General features: G+C 36.2%; 9 non-coding genes across 9 annotated transcripts; all 9 read right to left on the reverse strand.

Moving 5' to 3' along the window:
* Positions 1 to 1,583: 1,583 nt before the first annotated feature.
* Positions 1,584 to 1,657, reverse strand: TRNAI-AAU (transfer RNA isoleucine (anticodon AAU)). Its single transcript has one exon. It is a non-coding gene; the product is annotated as a tRNA-Ile (tRNA).
* A 207-nt stretch (positions 1,658 to 1,864) lies between these two features.
* TRNAK-UUU (transfer RNA lysine (anticodon UUU)) lies at positions 1,865 to 1,937 on the reverse strand. The gene has a single exon. It is a non-coding gene; the product is annotated as a tRNA-Lys (tRNA).
* Positions 1,938 to 4,979: 3,042 nt separating this feature from the next.
* On the reverse strand, positions 4,980 to 5,053 carry TRNAI-AAU (transfer RNA isoleucine (anticodon AAU)). Its single transcript has one exon. It is a non-coding gene; the product is annotated as a tRNA-Ile (tRNA).
* Positions 5,054 to 5,260: 207 nt separating this feature from the next.
* Positions 5,261 to 5,333, reverse strand: TRNAK-UUU (transfer RNA lysine (anticodon UUU)). The gene has a single exon. It is a non-coding gene; the product is annotated as a tRNA-Lys (tRNA).
* Positions 5,334 to 8,377: 3,044 nt separating this feature from the next.
* Positions 8,378 to 8,451, reverse strand: TRNAI-AAU (transfer RNA isoleucine (anticodon AAU)). The gene has a single exon. It is a non-coding gene; the product is annotated as a tRNA-Ile (tRNA).
* A 207-nt stretch (positions 8,452 to 8,658) lies between these two features.
* On the reverse strand, positions 8,659 to 8,731 carry TRNAK-UUU (transfer RNA lysine (anticodon UUU)). Its single transcript has one exon. It is a non-coding gene; the product is annotated as a tRNA-Lys (tRNA).
* A 3,042-nt stretch (positions 8,732 to 11,773) lies between these two features.
* TRNAI-AAU (transfer RNA isoleucine (anticodon AAU)) lies at positions 11,774 to 11,847 on the reverse strand. The gene has a single exon. It is a non-coding gene; the product is annotated as a tRNA-Ile (tRNA).
* A 207-nt stretch (positions 11,848 to 12,054) lies between these two features.
* TRNAK-UUU (transfer RNA lysine (anticodon UUU)) lies at positions 12,055 to 12,127 on the reverse strand. The gene has a single exon. It is a non-coding gene; the product is annotated as a tRNA-Lys (tRNA).
* Positions 12,128 to 15,148: 3,021 nt separating this feature from the next.
* On the reverse strand, positions 15,149 to 15,222 carry TRNAI-AAU (transfer RNA isoleucine (anticodon AAU)). The gene has a single exon. It is a non-coding gene; the product is annotated as a tRNA-Ile (tRNA).
* Between the last annotated feature and the right edge of the window lie 406 nt (positions 15,223 to 15,628).

Raw genomic sequence — 15,628 nt, forward strand, 5'->3', positions numbered from 1 at the left:
TTCTTTTATCAATAATTTGAATGCTCTCCGTGTGCGTACACAATAACTATACCCTATATAACGGTTTAGACAGTCGTTTAACATCAAATGAGAACCTGGTATTACAGAATGCACAAAGGAAAATGACACCTGAAACGCAAGGGATTAAAACTCTATTCAAACCGGAAGTGATAGATATTAAGAATTTCCTGTTTTAGTGTTGATCGCCATGAAGCAAAAAGTGATAGATACCGAATAGCAATTTTCGGCAATTAAAAGTTTGAAAAGTATATTCTATTTACGACTTCATTCCTCAAGTGCAGCCGGGAGTTCTATGAACCAGTATCATTTTCTGGTTTGAATATTTGTCTTCGTATAACGAAAATGCTAGAATAGAAAAGATGGCTACTGAATATGATTTCAACGTCCCAAGAGTAAGTTTAATCTCTGATCTTGCTGCTGTATTACGAATAGAAGTTATAAATAGATCTATTACGATCAGTTTCAGAATTGAGTTCGCGTAAGTCTCAAGTCTATTGCAGTGTCATAATGCTTCTTCGATCACAAAATTAACAATAATATCTGTTCTAGATTTGTTAGATCCGTTTAAATTCCATTCTGTACTATCTTTAAAATCATTAACTTCATATTGGCATAAAGATTCATTTCGTCACTCAGTCATAGTTACTTTTGTTATAAACGATGGCCCGAATAAGGAATCGAACCCTAGTTAAAATATAATTACTATCGTGCTTCCTTTTTCTTTGTTAATAATCGCAACCTGAACACTTGTCTCTGAGGTCTTGTAAGTAAATCTTATTTACTTTTCTCATAATTATTCAACCAATGTTTCCCATCAATTGAATTTGAATTGATTTGTGATTTGCGTCTCCTTCACCAGCAAGGCTATAACAGACGTATACCTACACCTTAAGGTGCAATCCGAACCGCATTAGCTCCTGCCGAGAATCAAACCCGTCTCATACGCCAAAGACGCGTAGGTTGTCCACACAGCCACTAGGAAATTCAGTATTGCCCACGAAACGAGAAGTGTTTCCTCATCTCGTTATTTTATTTACAATTCTTGTCTCGTCTCTATTCTAACAAAACTTATCTCGTATATTTTTGTAAATTTATTACTATTATTGTTATACGAAATTTTATCTAAAGGTGATCAGAACGCTTCCCCGTCACGTCACAAAATGTCCCCGAACGGTGTGATATAACAGCTGGAGTACACTGTGTAATGTCTTGTGTATCGTTCAGCACTAATAAATGCTCTTAATTGTGTTCCTACAATCTCACTATCAGTTTCATACTATCAATCATGTAATACTAAAACAGCGTAGAGATCTTAAACATGGGTAAACTAGTGTTGCGAGAATTGTCTTGTTTCAAATTTGAAAATGCACTTTTCGTCTCGAGAGGATACGATTTCTCGTGAAAGAAGGACTCTAAATGTTACTATTTCGTCTTGTAATGTAACATTTTCTGTTTGTTTTGGTATGGTGCATAGCCGCGAAATATTCCCATTTGCACGTAGCATCCAGTAAAGCAAGCTAGACTCACGACAAAGGTATCAAACCGTTCGATTATAAAATTTATGGCCAGTAAGGGGATCGAACCCATGACCTTCGCGTTATTAGCACGACGCTCTAACCAACTGAGCTAACCGGCCTGATTGCCAGTTAAAATTTATTTTCGTTTTCGTATAAAAATTGCTTGATTGGTCATAATTAACATCTACTTTACGCTTTGATAAGCTCAACTAAATACTATATCATCTTCACGATTAGTCATTAATTGGTATATAGCAGAAATAGTTTTTATATTATTCAACGAATCAATATTCGTATTTTTTAAATTAAAAAAAGGATGTTTACATCGCCCGGACAGGGACTTGAACCCGGGACCGTTAGGTTAAAAGCCTAACGCTCTACCAACTGACCTATCCGGGCTGACACACTCTTTTCGGGATAGATAATTTCGGTGCGATGTCGTTTCTGAGTATGTAGTACAGTCGGGTGCAAAAGTTAGGGACAAAAGTGAGCTTTGTATGATTTATCACTCGGAAAGTGGCATAGATTGGTGAAACTTTGAACCATACAGAGAATGTAGCTTTGCAGTATAATACCAGGTATGATCTCAATAACAATAAAGAAACATGTGATTACAAGAACAAACATGACACTTTTAAACGTATACAATAAGTAGTACCGAAGGCACTTGGTGTGCCCCTGACATCAGTAGTTAAATAATTTTTAAAACGGTGTGTGATCAGCACGGACAGTAATACAAGCTCTCCAACGTGCTTCCATGCTATTCTCAAAGTGATATGGAGTTCCATTCGTTCACCAGCTCTATTGATAATTGCTGGGTGGCCATTGGTGTATCTGAACGTGCTGCGACCCCTCATTCAACTCACCGACTGCAAATGGTGCCACCGTTGTGTGTGGGTTATCGAATTACAATTCAATGGCAGTGGGCAGTCTTTTGATGGAACACCCCTCGAATTCTCCTTTTTTTCTTTTTCTTTCTTTTTAGAATTTTCGTGTATTCCTATGTTATGCAAGTAAAACGAATTCGTTTCCATAAACTCGGTGAATAGTAACAATGTTTACTCAATTTGTACTGTACAATATATTGCTATAGTGAGCCTCTGGCTATTTATAACAAAAAGTACCAATAAATTATATTAAATTAAAGTTATTACTCCCAAAGTATCTTATTCGTAAGTATGAAGTCTCATAGGTTGACTATATCATTCATCTGTCTGTCGATATATATCAAAGCTAAAACGGTAACATACCGAGATATGTCTTGTTGGAATCACTTCAGCGTCCCAAGAATAAGTTTCATTTATTCCTTTAACCCTCTGGTAAAACTAAAAATGATAGAAATTAAGTTACTTCCGATTTCAAAGTTGATCAATATAGAGCAGAAACGATAACAGATAGTGAGACTGTTCCCAAGAATGGATTCTCTTTCTTTCGTTAAACCCTTGCGTTCTAGTGACATCCACGTGAATGTCAGGAAATACTCCGTTACAAAATACCAGTGACATCGATGGGCATATCATGAAAACATATCTTTTATTAAGGATAGAATTAATCCTGCAGATGGTGAAGTACGGTATTTGAGTGGATGCAAGGCACGAGTTAATTCAACTATTTCTCCTTAGGTGACAGCACCTTACAGACAAAGAAATGTTTTGTCTCAGTGGATGGCTGGTCTAAGGGAGCATTCAATTACGACACACATGCGTTTTGACGATAAACAATTGGCAACTTCAAGACAGAAAGAAAGGTGTAAAAAGTGTAATCTCCAGTCAGTACTGCCAACCTGAAGCAACATAAAATCCCTTCAGAACATCAAAATTTCTGTTTTTCAATTCAAATGTTCCACAATGTAAATATTTTCTTTTATCAATAATTTGAATGCTCTCCGTGTGCGTACACAATAACTATACCCTATATAACGGTTTAGACAGTCGTTTAACATCAAATGAGAACCTGGTATTACAGAATGCACAAAGGAAAATGACACCTGAAACGCAAGGGATTAAAACTCTATTCAAACCGGAAGTGATAGATATTAAGAATTTCCTGTTTTAGTGTTGATCGCCATGAAGCAAAAAGTGATAGATACCGAATAGCAATTTTCGGCAATTAAAAGTTTGAAAAGTATATTCTATTTACGACTTCATTCCTCAAGTGCAGCCGGGAGTTCTATGAACCAGTATCATTTTCTGGTTTGAATATTTGTCTTCGTATAACGAAAATGCTAGAATAGAAAAGATGGCTACTGAATATGATTTCAACGTCCCAAGAGTAAGTTTAATCTCTGATCTTGCTGCTGTATTACGAATAGAAGTTATAAATAGATCTATTACGATCAGTTTCAGAATTGAGTTCGCGTAAGTCTCAAGTCTATTGCAGTGTCATAATGCTTCTTCGATCACAAAATTAACAATAATATCTGTTCTAGATTTGTTAGATCCGTTTAAATTCCATTCTGTACTATCTTTAAAATCATTAACTTCATATTGGCATAAAGATTCATTTCGTCACTCAGTCATAGTTACTTTTGTTATAAACGATGGCCCGAATAAGGAATCGAACCCTAGTTAAAATATAATTACTATCGTGCTTCCTTTTTCTTTGTTAATAATCGCAACCTGAACACTTGTCTCTGAGGTCTTGTAAGTAAATCTTATTTACTTTTCTCATAATTATTCAACCAATGTTTCCCATCAATTGAATTTGAATTGATTTGTGATTTGCGTCTCCTTCACCAGCAAGGCTATAACAGACGTATACCTACACCTTAAGGTGCAATCCGAACCGCATTAGCTCCTGCCGAGAATCAAACCCGTCTCATACGCCAAAGACGCGTAGGTTGTCCACACAGCCACTAGGAAATTCAGTATTGCCCACGAAACGAGAAGTGTTTCCTCATCTCGTTATTTTATTTACAATTCTTGTCTCGTCTCTATTCTAACAAAACTTATCTCGTATATTTTTGTAAATTTATTACTATTATTGTTATACGAAATTTTATCTAAAGGTGATCAGAACGCTTCCCCGTCACGTCACAAAATGTCCCCGAACGGTGTGATATAACAGCTGGAGTACACTGTGTAATGTCTTGTGTATCGTTCAGCACTAATAAATGCTCTTAATTGTGTTCCTACAATCTCACTATCAGTTTCATACTATCAATCATGTAATACTAAAACAGCGTAGAGATCTTAAACATGGGTAAACTAGTGTTGCGAGAATTGTCTTGTTTCAAATTTGAAAATGCACTTTTCGTCTCGAGAGGATACGATTTCTCGTGAAAGAAGGACTCTAAATGTTACTATTTCGTCTTGTAATGTAACATTTTCTGTTTGTTTTGGTATGGTGCATAGCCGCGAAATATTCCCATTTGCACGTAGCATCCAGTAAAGCAAGCTAGACTCACGACAAAGGTATCAAACCGTTCGATTATAAAATTTATGGCCAGTAAGGGGATCGAACCCATGACCTTCGCGTTATTAGCACGACGCTCTAACCAACTGAGCTAACCGGCCTGATTGCCAGTTAAAATTTATTTTCGTTTTCGTATAAAAATTGCTTGATTGGTCATAATTAACATCTACTTTACGCTTTGATAAGCTCAACTAAATACTATATCATCTTCACGATTAGTCATTAATTGGTATATAGCAGAAATAGTTTTTATATTATTCAACGAATCAATATTCGTATTTTTTAAATTAAAAAAAGGATGTTTACATCGCCCGGACAGGGACTTGAACCCGGGACCGTTAGGTTAAAAGCCTAACGCTCTACCAACTGACCTATCCGGGCTGACACACTCTTTTCGGGATAGATAATTTCGGTGCGATGTCGTTTCTGAGTATGTAGTACAGTCGGGTGCAAAAGTTAGGGACAAAAGTGAGCTTTGTATGATTTATCACTCGGAAAGTGGCATAGATTGGTGAAACTTTGAACCATACAGAGAATGTAGCTTTGCAGTATAATACCAGGTATGATCTCAATAACAATAAAGAAACATGTGATTACAAGAACAAACATGACACTTTTAAACGTATACAATAAGTAGTACCGAAGGCACTTGGTGTGCCCCTGACATCAGTAGTTAAATAATTTTTAAAACGGTGTGTGATCAGCACGGACAGTAATACAAGCTCTCCAACGTGCTTCCATGCTATTCTCAAAGTGATATGGAGTTCCATTCGTTCACCAGCTCTATTGATAATTGCTGGGTGGCCATTGGTGTATCTGAACGTGCTGCGACCCCTCATTCAACTCACCGACTGCAAATGGTGCCACCGTTGTGTGTGGGTTATCGAATTACAATTCAATGGCAGTGGGCAGTCTTTTGATGGAACACCCCTCGAATTCTCCTTTTTTTCTTTTTCTTTCTTTTTAGAATTTTCGTGTATTCCTATGTTATGCAAGTAAAACGAATTCGTTTCCATAAACTCGGTGAATAGTAACAATGTTTACTCAATTTGTACTGTACAATATATTGCTATAGTGAGCCTCTGGCTATTTATAACAAAAAGTACCAATAAATTATATTAAATTAAAGTTATTACTCCCAAAGTATCTTATTCGTAAGTATGAAGTCTCATAGGTTGACTATATCATTCATCTGTCTGTCGATATATATCAAAGCTAAAACGGTAACATACCGAGATATGTCTTGTTGGAATCACTTCAGCGTCCCAAGAATAAGTTTCATTTATTCCTTTAACCCTCTGGTAAAACTAAAAATGATAGAAATTAAGTTACTTCCGATTTCAAAGTTGATCAATATAGAGCAGAAACGATAACAGATAGTGAGACTGTTCCCAAGAATGGATTCTCTTTCTTTCGTTAAACCCTTGCGTTCTAGTGACATCCACGTGAATGTCAGGAAATACTCCGTTACAAAATACCAGTGACATCCATGGGCATATCATGAAAACATATCTTTTATTAAGGATAGAATTAATCCTGCAGATGGTGAAGTACGTTATTTGAGTGGGTGCGAGGCACGAGTTAATTCAACTATTTCTCCTTAGGTGACAGCACCTTACAGACAAAGAAATGTTTTGTCTCAGTGGATGGCTGGTCTAAGGGAGCATTCAATTACGACACACATGCGTTTTGACGATAAACAATTGGCAACTTCAAGACAGGAAGAAAGGTGTAAAAAGTCTTTAATCTCCAGTCAGTACTGCCAACCTGAAGCAACATAAAATCCCTTCAGAACATCAAAATTTCTGTTTTTCAATTCAAGTGTTCCACAATGTAAATATTTTCTTTTATCAATAATTTGAATGCTCTCCGTGTGCGTACACAATAACTATACCCTATATAACGGTTTAGACAGTCGTTTAACATCAAATGAGAACCTGGTATTACAGAATGCACAAAGGAAAATGACACCTGAAACGCAAGGGATTAAAACTCTATTCAAACCGGAAGTGATAGATATTAAGAATTTCCTGTTTTAGTGTTGATCGCCATGAAGCAAAAAGTGATAGATACCGAATAGCAATTTTCGGCAATTAAAAGTTTGAAAAGTATATTCTATTTACGACTTCATTCCTCAAGTGCAGCCGGGAGTTCTATGAACCAGTATCATTTTCTGGTTTGAATATTTGTCTTCGTATAACGAAAATGCTAGAATAGAAAAGATGGCTACTGAATATGATTTCAACGTCCCAAGAGTAAGTTTAATCTCTGATCTTGCTGCTGTATTACGAATAGAAGTTATAAATAGATCTATTACGATCAGTTTCAGAATTGAGTTCGCGTAAGTCTCAAGTCTATTGCAGTGTCATAATGCTTCTTCGATCACAAAATTAACAATAATATCTGTTCTAGATTTGTTAGATCCGTTTAAATTCCATTCTGTACTATCTTTAAAATCATTAACTTCATATTGGCATAAAGATTCATTTCGTCACTCAGTCATAGTTACTTTTGTTATAAACGATGGCCCGAATAAGGAATCGAACCCTAGTTAAAATATAATTACTATCGTGCTTCCTTTTTCTTTGTTAATAATCGCAACCTGAACACTTGTCTCTGAGGTCTTGTAAGTAAATCTTATTTACTTTTCTCATAATTATTCAACCAATGTTTCCCATCAATTGAATTTGAATTGATTTGTGATTTGCGTCTCCTTCACCAGCAAGGCTATAACAGACGTATACCTACACCTTAAGGTGCAATCCGAACCGCATTAGCTCCTGCCGAGAATCAAACCCGTCTCATACGCCAAAGACGCGTAGGTTGTCCACACAGCCACTAGGAAATTCAGTATTGCCCACGAAACGAGAAGTGTTTCCTCATCTCGTTATTTTATTTACAATTCTTGTCTCGTCTCTATTCTAACAAAACTTATCTCGTATATTTTTGTAAATTTATTACTATTATTGTTATACGAAATTTTATCTAAAGGTGATCAGAACGCTTCCCCGTCACGTCACAAAATGTCCCCGAACGGTGTGATATAACAGCTGGAGTACACTGTGTAATGTCTTGTGTATCGTTCAGCACTAATAAATGCTCTTAATTGTGTTCCTACAATCTCACTATCAGTTTCATACTATCAATCATGTAATACTAAAACAGCGTAGAGATCTTAAACATGGGTAAACTAGTGTTGCGAGAATTGTCTTGTTTCAAATTTGAAAATGCACTTTTCGTCTCGAGAGGATACGATTTCTCGTGAAAGAAGGACTCTAAATGTTACTATTTCGTCTTGTAATGTAACATTTTCTGTTTGTTTTGGTATGGTGCATAGCCGCGAAATATTCCCATTTGCACGTAGCATCCAGTAAAGCAAGCTAGACTCACGACAAAGGTATCAAACCGTTCGATTATAAAATTTATGGCCAGTAAGGGGATCGAACCCATGACCTTCGCGTTATTAGCACGACGCTCTAACCAACTGAGCTAACCGGCCTGATTGCCAGTTAAAATTTATTTTCGTTTTCGTATAAAAATTGCTTGATTGGTCATAATTAACATCTACTTTACGCTTTGATAAGCTCAACTAAATACTATATCATCTTCACGATTAGTCATTAATTGGTATATAGCAGAAATAGTTTTTATATTATTCAACGAATCAATATTCGTATTTTTTAAATTAAAAAAAGGATGTTTACATCGCCCGGACAGGGACTTGAACCCGGGACCGTTAGGTTAAAAGCCTAACGCTCTACCAACTGACCTATCCGGGCTGACACACTCTTTTCGGGATAGATAATTTCGGTGCGATGTCGTTTCTGAGTATGTAGTACAGTCGGGTGCAAAAGTTAGGGACAAAAGTGAGCTTTGTATGATTTATCACTCGGAAAGTGGCATAGATTGGTGAAACTTTGAACCATACAGAGAATGTAGCTTTGCAGTATAATACCAGGTATGATCTCAATAACAATAAAGAAACATGTGATTACAAGAACAAACATGACACTTTTAAACGTATACAATAAGTAGTACCGAAGGCACTTGGTGTGCCCCTGACATCAGTAGTTAAATAATTTTTAAAACGGTGTGTGATCAGCACGGACAGTAATACAAGCTCTCCAACGTGCTTCCATGCTATTCTCAAAGTGATATGGAGTTCCATTCGTTCACCAGCTCTATTGATAATTGCTGGGTGGCCATTGGTGTATCTGAACGTGCTGCGACCCCTCATTCAACTCACCGACTGCAAATGGTGCCACCGTTGTGTGTGGGTTATCGAATTACAATTCAATGGCAGTGGGCAGTCTTTTGATGGAACACCCCTCGAATTCTCCTTTTTTTCTTTTTCTTTCTTTTTAGAATTTTCGTGTATTCCTATGTTATGCAAGTAAAACGAATTCGTTTCCATAAACTCGGTGAATAGTAACAATGTTTACTCAATTTGTACTGTACAATATATTGCTATAGTGAGCCTCTGGCTATTTATAACAAAAAGTACCAATAAATTATATTAAATTAAAGTTATTACTCCCAAAGTATCTTATTCGTAAGTATGAAGTCTCATAGGTTGACTATATCATTCATCTGTCTGTCGATATATATCAAAGCTAAAACGGTAACATACCGAGATATGTCTTGTTGGAATCACTTCAGCGTCCCAAGAATAAGTTTCATTTATTCCTTTAACCCTCTGGTAAAACTAAAAATGATAGAAATTAAGTTACTTCCGATTTCAAAGTTGATCAATATAGAGCAGAAACGATAACAGATAGTGAGACTGTTCCCAAGAATGGATTCTCTTTCTTTCGTTAAACCCTTGCGTTCTAGTGACATCCACGTGAATGTCAGGAAATACTCCGTTACAAAATACCAGTGACATCGATGGGCATATCATGAAAACATATCTTTTATTAAGGATAGAATTAATCCTGCAGATGGTGAAGTACGGTATTTGAGTGGATGCAAGGCACGAGTTAATTCAACTATTTCTCCTTAGGTGACAGCACCTTACAGACAAAGAAATGTTTTGTCTCAGTGGATGGCTGGTCTAAGGGAGCATTCAATTACGACACACATGCGTTTTGACGATAAACAATTGGCAACTTCAAGACAGAAAGAAAGGTGTAAAAAGTGTAATCTCCAGTCAGTACTGCCAACCTGAAGCAACATAAAATCCCTTCAGAACATCAAAATTTCTGTTTTTCAATTCAAATGTTCCACAATGTAAATATTTTCTTTTATCAATAATTTGAATGCTCTCCGTGTGCGTACACAATAACTATACCCTATATAACGGTTTAGACAGTCGTTTAACATCAAATGAGAACCTGGTATTACAGAATGCACAAAGGAAAATGACACCTGAAACGCAAGGGATTAAAACTCTATTCAAACCGGAAGTGATAGATATTAAGAATTTCCTGTTTTAGTGTTGATCGCCATGAAGCAAAAAGTGATAGATACCGAATAGCAATTTTCGGCAATTAAAAGTTTGAAAAGTATATTCTATTTACGACTTCATTCCTCAAGTGCAGCCGGGAGTTCTATGAACCAGTATCATTTTCTGGTTTGAATATTTGTCTTCGTATAACGAAAATGCTAGAATAGAAAAGATGGCTACTGAATATGATTTCAACGTCCCAAGAGTAAGTTTAATCTCTGATCTTGCTGCTGTATTACGAATAGAAGTTATAAATAGATCTATTACGATCAGTTTCAGAATTGAGTTCGCGTAAGTCTCAAGTCTATTGCAGTGTCATAATGCTTCTTCGATCACAAAATTAACAATAATATCTGTTCTAGATTTGTTAGATCCGTTTAAATTCCATTCTGTACTATCTTTAAAATCATTAACTTCATATTGGCATAAAGATTCATTTCGTCACTCAGTCATAGTTACTTTTGTTATAAACGATGGCCCGAATAAGGAATCGAACCCTAGTTAAAATATAATTACTATCGTGCTTCCTTTTTCTTTGTTAATAATCGCAACCTGAACACTTGTCTCTGAGGTCTTGTAAGTAAATCTTATTTACTTTTCTCATAATTATTCAACCAATGTTTCCCATCAATTGAATTTGAATTGATTTGTGATTTGCGTCTCCTTCACCAGCAAGGCTATAACAGACGTATACCTACACCTTAAGGTGCAATCCGAACCGCATTAGCTCCTGCCGAGAATCAAACCCGTCTCATACGCCAAAGACGCGTAGGTTGTCCACACAGCCACTAGGAAATTCAGTATTGCCCACGAAACGAGAAGTGTTTCCTCATCTCGTTATTTTATTTACAATTCTTGTCTCGTCTCTATTCTAACAAAACTTATCTCGTATATTTTTGTAAATTTATTACTATTATTGTTATACGAAATTTTATCTAAAGGTGATCAGAACGCTTCCCCGTCACGTCACAAAATGTCCCCGAACGGTGTGATATAACAGCTGGAGTACACTGTGTAATGTCTTGTGTATCGTTCAGCACTAATAAATGCTCTTAATTGTGTTCCTACAATCTCACTATCAGTTTCATACTATCAATCATGTAATACTAAAACAGCGTAGAGATCTTAAACATGGGTAAACTAGTGTTGCGAGAATTGTCTTGTTTCAAATTTGAAAATGCACTTTTCGTCTCGAGAGGATACGATTTCTCGTGAAAGAAGGACTCTAAATGTTACTATTTCGTCTTGTAATGTAACATTTTCTGTTTGTTTTGGTATGGTGCATAGCCGCGAAATATTCCCATTTGCACGTAGCATCCAGTAAAGCAAGCTAGACTCACGACAAAGGTATCAAACCGTTCGATTATAAAATTTATGGCCAGTAAGGGGATCGAACCCATGACCTTCGCGTTATTAGCACGACGCTCTAACCAACTGAGCTAACCGGCCTGATTGCCAGTTAAAATTTATTTTCGTTTTCGTATAAAAATTGCTTGATTGGTCATAATTAACATCTACTTTACGCTTTGATAAGCTCAACTAAATACTATATCATCTTCACGATTAGTCATTAATTGGTATATAGCAGAAATAGTTTTTATATTATTCAACGAATCAATATTCGTATTTTTTAAATTAAAAAAAGGATGTTTACATCGCCCGGACAGGGACTTGAACCCGGGACCGTTAGGTTAAAAGCCTAACGCTCTACCAACTGACCTATCCGGGCTGACACACTCTTTTCGGGATAGATAATTTCGGTGCGATGTCGTTTCTGAGTATGTAGTACAGTCGGGTGCAAAAGTTAGGGACAAAAGTGAGCTTTGTATGATTTATCACTCGGAAAGTGGCATAGATTGGTGAAACTTTGAACCATACAGAGAATGTAGCTTTGCAGTATAATACCAGGTATGATCTCAATAACAATAAAGAAACATGTGATTACAAGAACAAACATGACACTTTTAAACGTATACAATAAGTAGTACCGAAGGCACTTGGTGTGCCCCTGACATCAGTAGTTAAATAATTTTTAAAACGGTGTGTGATCAGCACGGACAGTAATACAAGCTCTCCAACGTGCTTCCATGCTATTCTCAAAGTGATATGGAGTTCCATTCGTTCACCAGCTCTATTGATAATTGCTGGGTGGCCATTGGTGTATCTGAACGTGCTGCGACCCCTCATTCAACTCACCGACTGCAAATGGTGCCACCGTTGTGTGTGGGTTATCGAATTACAATTCAATGGCAGTGGGCAGTCTTTTGATGGAACACCCCTCGAATTCTCCTTTTTTTCTTTTTCTTTCTTTTTAGAATTTTCGTGTATTCCTATGTTATGCAAGTAAAACGAATTCGTTTCCATAAACTCGGTGAATAGTAACAATGTTTACTCAATTTGTACTGTACAATATATTGCTATAGTGAGCCTCTGGCTATTTATAACAAAAAGTACCAATAAATTATATTAAATTAAAGTTATTACTCCCAAAGTATCTTATTCGTAAGTATGAAGTCTCATAGGTTGACTATATCATTCATCTGTCTGTCGATATATATCAAAGCTAAAACGGTAACATACCGAGATATGTCTTGTTGGAATCACTTCAGCGTCCCAAGAATAAGTTTCATTTATTCCTTTAACCCTCTGGTAAAACTAAAAATGATAGAAATTAAGTTACTTCCGATTTCAAAGTTGATCAATATAGAGCAGAAACGATAACAGATAGTGAGACTGTTCCCAAGAATGGATTCTCTTTCTTTCGTTAAACCCTTGCGTTCTAGTGACATCCACGTGAATGTCAGGAAATACTCCGTTACAAAATACCAGTGACATCCATGGGCATATCATGAAAACATATCTTTTATTAAGGATAGAATTAATCCTGCAGATGGTGAAGTACGTTATTTGAGTGGGTGCGAGGCACGAGTTAATTCAACTATTTCTCCTTAGGTGACAGCACCTTACAGACAAAGAAATGTTTTGTCTCAGTGGATGGCTGGTCTAAGGGAGCATTCAATTACGACACACATGCGTTTTGACGATAAACAATTGGCAACTTCAAGACAGGAAGAAAGGTGTAAAAAGTCTTTAATCTCCAGTCAGTACTGCCAACCTGAAGCAACATAAAATCCCTTCAGAACATCAAAATTTCTGTTTTTCAATTCAAGTGTTCCACAATGTAAATATTTTCTTTTATCAATAATTTGAATGCTCTCCGTGTGCGTACACAATAACTATACCCTATATAACGGTTTAGACAGTCGTTTAACATCAAATGAGAACCTGGTATTACAGAATGCACAAAGGAAAATGACACCTGAAACGCAAGGGATTAAAACTCTATTCAAACCGGAAGTGATAGATATTAAGAATTTCCTGTTTTAGTGTTGATCGCCATGAAGCAAAAAGTGATAGATACCGAATAGCAATTTTCGGCAATTAAAAGTTTGAAAAGTATATTCTATTTACGACTTCATTCCTCAAGTGCAGCCGGAAGTTCTATGAACCAGTATCATTTTCTGGTTTGAATATTTGTCTTCGTATAACGAAAATGCTTGAATAGAAAAGATGGCTACTGAATATGATTTCAACGTCCCAAGAGTAAGTTTAATCTCTGATCTTGCTGCTGTATTACGAATAGAAGTTATAAATAGATCTACTACGATCAGTTTCAGAATTGAGTTCGCGTAAGTCTCAAGTCTATTGCAGTGTCATAATGCTTCTTCGATCACAAAATTAACAATAATATCTGTTCTAGATTTGTTAGATCCGTTTAAATCCCATTCTGTACTATCTTTAAAATCATTAACTTCATATTGGCATAAAGATTCATTTCGTCACTCAGTCATAGTTACTTTTGTTATAAACGATGGCCCGAATAAGGAATCGAACCCTAGTTAAAATATAATTACTATCGTGCTTCCTTTTTCTTTTTTAATAATCGCAACCTGAACACTTGTCTCTGAGGTCTTGTAAGTAATTATTCAACCAATGTTTCCCATCAATTGAATTTGAATTGATTTGTGATTTGCGTCTCCTTCACCAGCAAGGCTATAACAGACGTGGACCTACACCTTAAGGTGCAATCCGAACCGCATTAGCTCCTGCCGAGAATCAAACCCGTCTCATACGCCAAAGACGCGTAGGTTGTCCACACAGCCACTAGGAAATTCAGTATTGCCCACGAAACGAGAAGTGTTTCCTCATCTCGTTATTTTATTTACAATTCTTGTCTCGTCTCTATTCTAACAAAACTTATCTCGTATATTTTTGTAAATTTATTACTATTATTGTTATACGAAATTTTATCTAAAGGTGATCAGAACGCTTCCCCGTCACGTCACAAAATGTCCCCGAACGGTGTGATATAACAGCTGGAGTACACTGTGTAATGTCTTGTGTATCGTTCAGCACTAATAAATGCTCTTAATTGTGTTCCTACAATCTCACTATCAGTTTCATACTATCAATCATGTAATACTAAAACAGTGTAGAGATCTTAAACATGGGTAAACTAGTGTTGCGAGAATTGTCTTGTTTCAAATTTAAAATGCACTTCTCGTCTCGAGAGGATACGATTTCTCGTGAAAGAAGGACTCTAAATGTTACTATTTCGTCTTGTAATGTAACATTTTCTGTTTGTTTTGGTATGGTGCATAGCCGCGAAATATTCCCATTTGCACGTAGCATCCAGTAAAGCAAGCTAGACTCACGACAAACGTATCAAACCGTTCGATTATAAAATTTATGGCCAGTAAGGGGATCGAACCCATGACCTACGCGTTATTAGTACGACTCTCTAACCAACTGAGCTAACCGGCCTGATTGCCAGTTAAAATTTATTTTCGTTTTCGTAGAAAAATTGCTTGATTGGTCATAATTAACATCTACTTTACGCTTTGATGAGCTCAACTAAATACTATATCATCTTCACGATTAGTCATTAATTGGTATATAGCAGAAATAGTTTTTATATTATTCAACGAATCAATATTCGTATTTTTTAAATTAAGAAAAGGAAGTATACATCGCCCGGACAGAGACTTGAACCCTGGACCGTTAGGTTAAAAGCCTAACGCTCTATCGACTCAGCTAACCGGGCTTTTTTTTTTTAATTACTTTTTATTTACATTATCTTCGAGTTACAGTGGGAAAGTTACATAATTTACAATTGTAATTACTTGCACAGAAAAATGTGTATAAGGAAAACCGTTACATTATAATTACA

Source organism: Thermobia domestica, chromosome 16 (genome assembly GCF_964235325.1).
Source record: "Thermobia domestica chromosome 16, izTheDome1.hap1.1, whole genome shotgun sequence".
Classification (NCBI taxonomy): Eukaryota; Metazoa; Arthropoda; class Insecta; order Zygentoma; family Lepismatidae; genus Thermobia; species Thermobia domestica.